Genomic DNA, 9658 nt, shown 5'->3' on the forward strand with positions numbered 1-9658 from the left:
GGGCGGACGACGACAGACAGACATCCGGATTTCAACTCGTCTCGTCATCCTAATCATTTTGATATATATAACCTTATATCTAACTCGTTTAGTTTTATGACTTACAAACAACCGTTATGTGAACAAAACTGTAATACTCTCTTAGCAACTTTTGTTGCGAGAGTAAAAAAACGATGCCGCAAAATTTTGGCACATAAGCGAGAAAGGCACTTAAACGGGGAGGCACTTATGCGGAGATCACTGTAAAAACTGTTCGGTTCGATGTTCGGTTCATATCCCGTTAAAAGCGGCTGTTCGGTTCCAGTCTTGATACAAATCAGAGCATATTTCGAGAAGATAAGTATAAACTCAGAATAGACAAACGTAGCTATTGGCGTACATAATGCGAACGATCGTAAGTGGAAAATCAAAAATATTAAAGGACACAGCTTACCAATTATTAAAAGTCTGTGGGACAAGTCACATTAAGTTATTATTCAATCACAAAATTCAGGCTCGTTTTTTATAACTAAAATAAAATAAAAAAATTATAGCATACTTGCATTCCGTAATGCTAGGTATACGTTTACCTCTGCCAGCATTAGTAGCTATGACGGGCAAAGTGACGGAGGTAAAACTAAATGATTTAAAGCATTTCAAATAAATATAGCATATTGCATAAGTGACCTGCGCGAAATGCCTTACTGTTATGAATGTTGTTTGATGTTATGTATTACATTTCAGGTTTTAAGCTGTTTAAAGACAGTAAAGTTGAGGCTTTTATGATCTAATATATTTGTTTTAATAATAACATGAAGAAATTAGCACCAAAATGCATGTTTTATGAAAAAATGGAATACATTGGCCGAACACTGTTGTAGGAAAACAAAATGCTGCCTTGCCCAGTAAAGAGCTGCCACGAAACAAAGCAATTTTTAATTATCGATTATCACGAGATCGAAGAGTAATAGATAATTGTTTTGGTATTTTAACCACTCGATGGCGTATTCTGCAAAGGTCAAAGACTTTTCGCAGGTTGTTGGGAGTGCAGTACATTCAATAAATAGAACTCGTCGTTATGCATCTAATATCGCATTTTGTTTAGAGGTCTTTTTGACAGAGTATTTTGTAAACCAAGGGGCGGCTTCATTTCAAGAAAATTATGTTAGTGTATAGACATGTAAAGCCCTTCGAGGAAAAAAATCGCGCATGCTGCTGAATATTTTGAGTCTGTTATGTACTTGATTTATGATCTTTATATTTAAACTTGAAAAACAAATTAAAAAATAACTAAGTTCGGTTATTCCATTATTTTTAGACTGTATAAGTACCTAAAGGAAAGGACTCTAAAGAGTTTGTTTGATATACCTTTAGTAGTTTACGAGATATATACAAAAAACTTAGTAGTAGTTCTTTTGCACCTAATTTTACCTTAAAATCTTTGTTCATGGCTTAGTTCTGGCACTTTATATGATTTCGGGTTTCGCCATTTTGTGGTCCGATTTGTACCTTCCTATGGTTATAAGAAACACGCGAGTTACGTCGACGTCGATGCCAACCACTATCGGCATGACCGATATGAATGCAACTGCAATTCATAACATTCAACTACAAGTGGTTGCGCCAAAATAATAATAAGAAAAGAAATAATATATTTTGTATTAGAAAATAGAACTCAGCTTAAGAAAATATTAGAAATAAAAGATCAGAAGAATTTTGACTATCAACCAGGAAAGTCACGTCTTTGCATTTACAAACGTTAAACTAAAGTTTAACGTAGAAAAAGAATTATTGAACCGAAGTAATTATTAAACTAACTATAAATTTAACTAATATTGAACCGAAGTTCAATAGTTCATAAACATAACTGGCGCAGTCGACGGAACTTTGTCCTTAGACAAAGAAGAAGAACTCAAACGCTAAATCGGAAAAGTGAAAGTGAAAGTGCGAAAACAAAATAAAAACAAAAATAAAAATTTAACTCAAACGCCAAATCGGAAAAGTGAAAATGTGAAAACAAAAATAAAAATTGAACTCAAACGCTAATCGAACAAGTGAAATAATTGAGAAAAGGTGAAATTTAAATTTATTTAATCGGCGATTTTCTACGAGAAGGGCAAGGATATTAAAAAAAAAAATGGTGTTGCGAAATTGAAATCAAAGGCGAAAATTAAATCGTTATTCGCTACATTTGTACAGCAAGAAATTGTTTTGTCGACAATTTAATGAGTCTCAGAGGTAATGTCGCATTGCATATTGCCTCAGGAATAATTACTTTTAACCGATTGCCACATAAACATAACTGTATACTTTGAATAAGCAAACACAACACAACACAACTGGCTTAACAACACAGAAACTTGCTTAAATTGAAGTAACAACAACAAAAACAAAAACTATGGCATCCAACAACCAAGACCTAAACCTGATATCAGCATCGGACCTCCTTAAGGAAGCTGCGAAAATCAGAGAGTTTAGAGGCGACGGGAACTGTGACATCTCTTCATTCATTAGAGAGGTGCAACTGATCCTGCCCTTGTTCAACGAGAACCAACCGGCCAAAAATTATGTGTGGGAGAGACACATAAAGACCAAGATCCAAGGAGAGGCGCTCCAGATAATACGAACACTAAACAGCGACTCATCGTGGGACGAAGTGAAGACAGAACTGATACGGAACTTCGGATTAAGAGAAAGCTATCACCAACTCTTCCACCAGGCCATCACAACCAGGCAGTATAATGTAAGTCATTATTATTACAATTTAAAAAACATAACTCTAAGTATAATTTAGACGAAAATAAGCCGACAGAATTTTCTCCTAAGACAAACGAATCATTAATATTAAAAACATTTTTAAATAATATTCCGCCTCATTTATCGGCAATAATTTACGGTAGGAACATTAACCCATTAAGGGAAGCATTTTACATACTAGAAGAAACAGGACTTACTAATAGAAGTCAATATGGTCAAGTAGGAAATGAAAGAAAAAATCAAAGACCTGGGGGTCATAACGAAACAAATCATTGGTTTTATAATATCAACAATTCTAACAATAAATTCAAAAACGAAAGAACAAGGACGAATCCTAGACAAGGAAATACAGAACAAACACGATTAAACTGTAATCGTTTCAATAATCAAAACCAAAGTAATAACACAGCAAGGTCATTCAGACGGACTTACCAAAACCATAACAATTATAACGGTGCAAGATGTAACTATAGGAATGAAATTCCAATTGAAATAGACCATATAAACCAAGAAGAAAATTTTCCTTGGACCATACCAAAACTACCTTCCGTTAGTAGAATTAACAACAAAAATGAAAAGATTACATGCCTAATTGACTCAAGCTCTACTACATCCCTTATTGACAATAGAAAATTAATCAAGTATAAAAGAATACTATTAAATAACTCAATAAAAACCCGGTCATTTATTAGTGAAGCACTAATCAAATGGAAAATAATAACAAGTTTACCCCTCGAATATAATTTTGACGCAAATATGTCATGGAAATTAACTGACCTACATAATAAAGGATTCGATGCAATCCTTGGGCAAAGCATATTAAAACCATTACAAGCAGTTATTGATATGAGAAACGATACCTTAACAATTAATAACGAAGTGATAAAATTTATGAATTCTTGCCCATATAATTTTAATGAAATTTACCAATTGGAAAGTACGGAAAATAGGGATTTACAAATTGAGCAATTTACAACAAATCTAAATAAAGAAGAGAAATTTTTAGTTACTAAGTTAATAAAAAATTACAAAAAACTATTTTATAAAGAAGGAGATGACCTTACTAGTACACCAGCTATTGAACACGAGATAGTGACCACGATGGACACTCCAGTATATTCGAAAATTTACAGATACCCACAGGTACACAAAGATGAGATAACTAAACAAATTAAGGAAATGTTAATACAAGGAATCATAAGAAATAGCAATTCCCCTTCCAATAGTCCTTTATGGATAGTATCAACAAAATCAGAAAACTCCCAAACAAAGAAATGGCGGATCGTGATAGACTACAGAAAACTAAATGATATCACAATCGATGACCAATTCCCAATTCCAAACATTGATAATATATTAGAAAAATTATGAAGAGTTGTATACTTTACGACACTCGATCTCGCAAAAGGATTCCACCAAATCTTAGTAAAAGAGGAAGATAGAAAGAAAACCGCTTTTTCCACCCCTTTTGGTCATTACGAATACGTTAGATTGCCATTCGGTCTCAAAAACACCCCATCAACCTTTCAAAGGCTGATGAATTGAGTTCTTAGAGAACACTAAAATGAAATATGCGTAGTATACATGGATGACATTCTCGTTTTCAGTACAACATTAGAAGAGCATATACAAAGTCTAACAAAAATTTTCGATGCACTAAAGAAGCATTACCTTAAGGTACAATTTGACAAGTGCAATTTTTGTGCCAAAGAAACACAATTTCTAGGCCACGTTTTAACACCTGAAGGAGATAAACCGAATTTTGAGAAGATAAATAAAATACAAGATCTAAAATTACCAAAAACAACAAGACAAATAAAGTCTTTTCTAGGAGCTACGGGATACTATCGAAATGCCTTACTGTTATGAATGTTGCATAATACATTTCAGGTTTTAAGCTGTTTAAAGACAGTAAAGTTGAGGCTTTTATGATCTAATATATTTGTTTTAATAATAACATGAAGAAATTAGCACCAAAATGCATGTTTTATGAAAAAATGGAATACATTGGCCGAACACTGTTGTAGGAAAACAAAATGCTGCCTTGCCCAGTAAAGAGCTGCCACGAAACAAAGCAATTTTTAATTATCGATTATCACGAGATCGAAGAGTAATAGATAATTGTTTTGGTATTTTAACCACTCGATGGCGTATTCTGCAAAGGTCAAAGACTTTTCGCAGGTTGTTGGGAGTGCAGTACATTCAATAAATAGAACTCGTCGTTATGCATCTAATATCGCATTTTGTTTAGAGGTCTTTTTGACAGAGTATTTTGTAAACCAAGGGGCGGCTTCATTTCAAGAAAATTATGTTAGTGTATAGACATGTAAAGCCCTTCGAGGAAAAAAATCGCGCATGCTGCTGAATATTTTGAGTCTGTTATGTACTTGATTTATGATCTTTATATTTAAACTTGAAAAACAAATTAAAAAATAACTAAGTTCGGTTATTCCATTATTTTTAGACTGTATAAGTACCTAAAGGAAAGGACTCTAAAGAGTTTGTTTGATATACCTTTAGTAGTTTACGAGATATATACAAAAAACTTAGTAGTAGTTCTTTTGCACCTAATTTTACCTTAAAATCTTTGTTCATGGCTTAGTTCTGGCACTTTATATGATTTCGGGTTTCGCCATTTTGTGGTCCGATTTGTACCTTCCTATGGTTATAAGAAACACGCGAGTTACGTCGACGTCGATGCCAACCACTATCGGCATGACCGATATGAATGCAACTGCAATTCATAACATTCAACTACAAGTGGTTGCGCCGAAATAATAATAAGAAAAGAAATAATATATTTTGTATTAGAAAATAGAACTCAGCTTAAGAAAATATTAGAAATAAAAGATCAGAAGAATTTTGACTATCAACCAGGAAAGTCACGTCTTTGCATTTACAAACGTTAAACTAAAGTTTAACGTAGAAAAAGAATTATTGAACCGAAGTAATTATTAAGCTAACTATAAATTTAACTAATATTGAACCGAAGTTCAATAGTTCATAAACATAACTGGCGCAGTCGACGGAACTTTGTCCTTAGACAAAGAAGAAGAACTCAAACGCTAAATCGGAAAAGTGAAAGTGAAAGTGCGAAAACAAAATAAAAGCAAAAATAAAAATTTAACTCAAACGCCAAATCGGAAAAGTGAAAATGTGAAAACAAAAATAAAAATTGAACTCAAACGCTAATCGAACAAGTGAAATAATTGAGAAAAGGTGAAATTTAAATTTATTTAATCGGCGATTTTCTACGAGAAGGGCAAGGATGCATCAAATGCGAAAATTAAATCGTTATTCGCTACATTTGTACAGCAAGAAATTGTTTTGTTGACAATTTAATGAGTCTCAGAGGTAATGTCGCATTGCATATTGCCTCAGGAATAATTACTTTTAACCGATTGCCACATAAACATAACTGTATACTTTGAATAAGCAAACACAACACAACACAACTGGCTTAACAACACAGAAACTTGCTTAAATTGAAGTAACAACAACAAAAACAAAAACTATGGCATCCAACAACCAAGACCTAAACCTGATATCAGCATCGGACCTCCTTAAGGAAGCTGCGAAAATCAGAGAGTTTAGAGGCGACGGGAACTGTGACATCTCTTCATTCATTAGAGAGGTGCAACTGATCCTGCCCTTGTTCAACGAGAACCAACCGGCCAAAAATTATGTGTGGGAGAGACACATAAAGACCAAGATCCAAGGAGAGGCGCTCCAGATAATACGAACACTAAACAGCGACTCATCGTGGGACGAAGTGAAGACAGAACTGATACGGAACTTCGGATTAAGAGAAAGCTATCACCAACTCTTCCACCAGGCCATCACAACCAGGCAGTATAATGTAAGTCATTATTATTACAATTTAAAAAACATAACTCTAAGTATAATTTAGACGAAAATAAGCCGACAGAATTTTCTCCTAAGACAAACGAATCATTAATATTAAAAACATTTTTAAATAATATTCCGCCTCATTTATCGGCAATAATTTACGGTAGGAACATTAACCCATTAAGGGAAGCATTTTACATACTAGAAGAAACAGGACTTACTAATAGAAGTCAATATGGTCAAGTAGGAAATGAAAGAAAAAATCAAAGGGTCATAACGAAACAAATCATTGGTTTTATAATATCAACAATTCTAACAATAAATTCAAAAACGAAAGAACAAGGACGAATCCTAGACAAGGAAATACAGAACAAACACGATTAAACTGTAATCGTTTCAATAATCAAAACCAAAGTAATAACACAGCAAGGTCATTCAGACGGACTTACCAAAACCATAACAATTATAACGGTGCAAGACGTAACTATAGGAATGAAATTCCAATTGAAATAGACCATATAAACCAAGAAGAAAATTTTCCTTGGACCATACCAAAACTACCTTCCGTTAGTAGAATTATCAACAAAAATGAAAAGATTACATGCCTAATTGACTCAAGCTCTACTACATCCCTTATTGACAATAGAAAATTAATCAAGTATAAAAGAATACTATTAAATAACTCAATAAAAACCCGGTCATTTATTAGTGAAGCACTAATCAAATGGAAAATAATAACAAGTTTACCCCTCGAATATAATTTTGACGCAAATATGTCATGGAAATTAACTGACCTACATAATAAAGGATTCGATGCAATCCTTGGGCAAAGCATATTAAAACCATTACAAGCAGTTATTGATATGAGAAACGATACCTTAACAATTAATAACGAAGTGATAAAATTTATGAATTCTTGCCCATATAATTTTAATGAAATTTACCAATTGGAAAGTACGGAAAATAGGGATTTACAAATTGAGCAATTTACAACAAATCTAAATAAAGAAGAGAAATTTTTAGTTACTAAGTTAATAAAAAATTACAAAAAACTATTTTATAAAGAAGGAGATGACCTTACTAGTACACCAGCTATTGAACACGAGATAGTGACCACGATGGACACTCCAGTATATTCGAAAATTTACAGATACCCACAGGTACACAAAGATGAGATAACTAAACAAATTAAGGAAATGTTAATACAAGGAATCATAAGAAATAGCAATTCCCCTTCCAATAGTCCTTTATGGATAGTATCAACAAAATCAGAAAACTCCCAAACAAAGAAATGGCGGATCGTGATAGACTACAGAAAACTAAATGATATCACAATCGATGACCAATTCCCAATTCCAAACATTGATAATATATTAGAAAAATTATGAAGAGTTGTATACTTTACGACACTCGATCTCGCAAAAGGATTCCACCAATCTTAGTAAAAGAGGAAGATAGAAAGAAAACCGCTTTTTCCACCCCTTTTGGTCATTACGAATACGTTAGATTGCCATTCGGTCTCAAAAACACCCCATCAACCTTTCAAAGGCTGATGAATTGAGTTCTTAGAGAACACTAAAATGAAATATGCGTAGTATACATGGATGACATTCTCGTTTTCAGTACAACATTAGAAGAGCATATACAAAGTCTAACAAAAATTTTCAATGCACTAAAGAAGCATTACCTTAAGGTACAATTTGACAAGTGCAATTTTTGTGCCAAAGAAACACAATTTCTAGGCCACGTTTTAACACCTGAAGGAGATAAACCGAATTTTGAGAAGATAAATAAAATACAAGATCTAAAATTACTAAAAACAACAAGACAAATAAAGTCTTTTCTAGGAGCTACGGGATACTATCGAAATGCCTTACTGTTATGAATGTTGCATAATACATTTCAGGTTTTAAGCTGTTTAAAGACAGTAAAGTTGAGGCTTTTATGATCTAATATATTTGTTTTAATAATAACATGAAGAAATTAGCACCAAAATGCATGTTTTATGAAAAAATGGAAAACATTGGCCGAACACTGTTGTAGGAAAACAAAATGCTGCCTTGCTCCAGTAAAGAGCTGCCACGAAACAAAGCAATTTTCAATTATCGATTATCACGAGCTCGAAGAGTAATAGATAATTGTTTTGGTATTTTAACCACTCGATGGCGTATTCTGCAAAAGGTCAAAGACTTTTCGCAGGTTGTTGGGAGTGCAGTACATTCAATAAATAGAACTCGTCGTTATGCATCTAATATCGCATTTTGTTTAGAGGTCTTTTTGACAGAGTATTTTGTAAACCAAGGGGCGGTTTCATTTCAAGAAAGTTATGTTAGTGTATAGACATGTAAAGCCCTTCGAGGAAAAAAATCGCGCATGCTGCTGAATATTTTGAGTCTGTTATGTACTTGATTTATGATCTTTATATTTAAACTTGAAAAACAAATTAAAAAATAACTAAGTTCGGTTATTCCATTATTTTTAGACTGTATAAGTAAGTACCTAAAGGAAAGGACTCTAAAGAGTTTGGTTGATATACCTTTAGTAGTTTACGAGATATATACAAAAAACTTAGTAGGGGGTGTTCTTTTGCACCTAATTTTACCTTAAAATCTTTGTTCATGGCTTAGTTATGGCACTTTATATGATTTCGGGTTTCGCCATTTTGTGGTCCGATTTCTACCTTCCTATGGTTATAAGAAACACGCGAGTTACGTCGACGTCGATGCCAACCACTATCGGCAGGACCGATATGAATGCAACTGCAATTCATAACATTCAACTACAAGTGGTTGCGCCAAAATAATAATAAGAAAAGAAAAAATATATTTTGTATTAGAAAATAGAACTTAGCTTAAGAAAATATTGGAAATAAAAGATCAGAAGAATTTTGACTATCAACCAGGAAAGTCACGTCTTTGCATTTACAAACGTTAAACTAAAGTTTAACGTAGAAAAAGAATTATTGAACCGAAGTTGAATATACGGATAAAATATTAAATTTATGAACTCGGGGTTCATTTTATTCATTTTTTATTTTTAGACTGTATAAGTAAGTACCTAAAGGAAAGGACTC

The sequence above is a fragment of the Zeugodacus cucurbitae genome, chromosome 3 (assembly GCF_028554725.1).
Source record: "Zeugodacus cucurbitae isolate PBARC_wt_2022May chromosome 3, idZeuCucr1.2, whole genome shotgun sequence".
Classification (NCBI taxonomy): Eukaryota; Metazoa; Arthropoda; class Insecta; order Diptera; family Tephritidae; genus Zeugodacus; species Zeugodacus cucurbitae.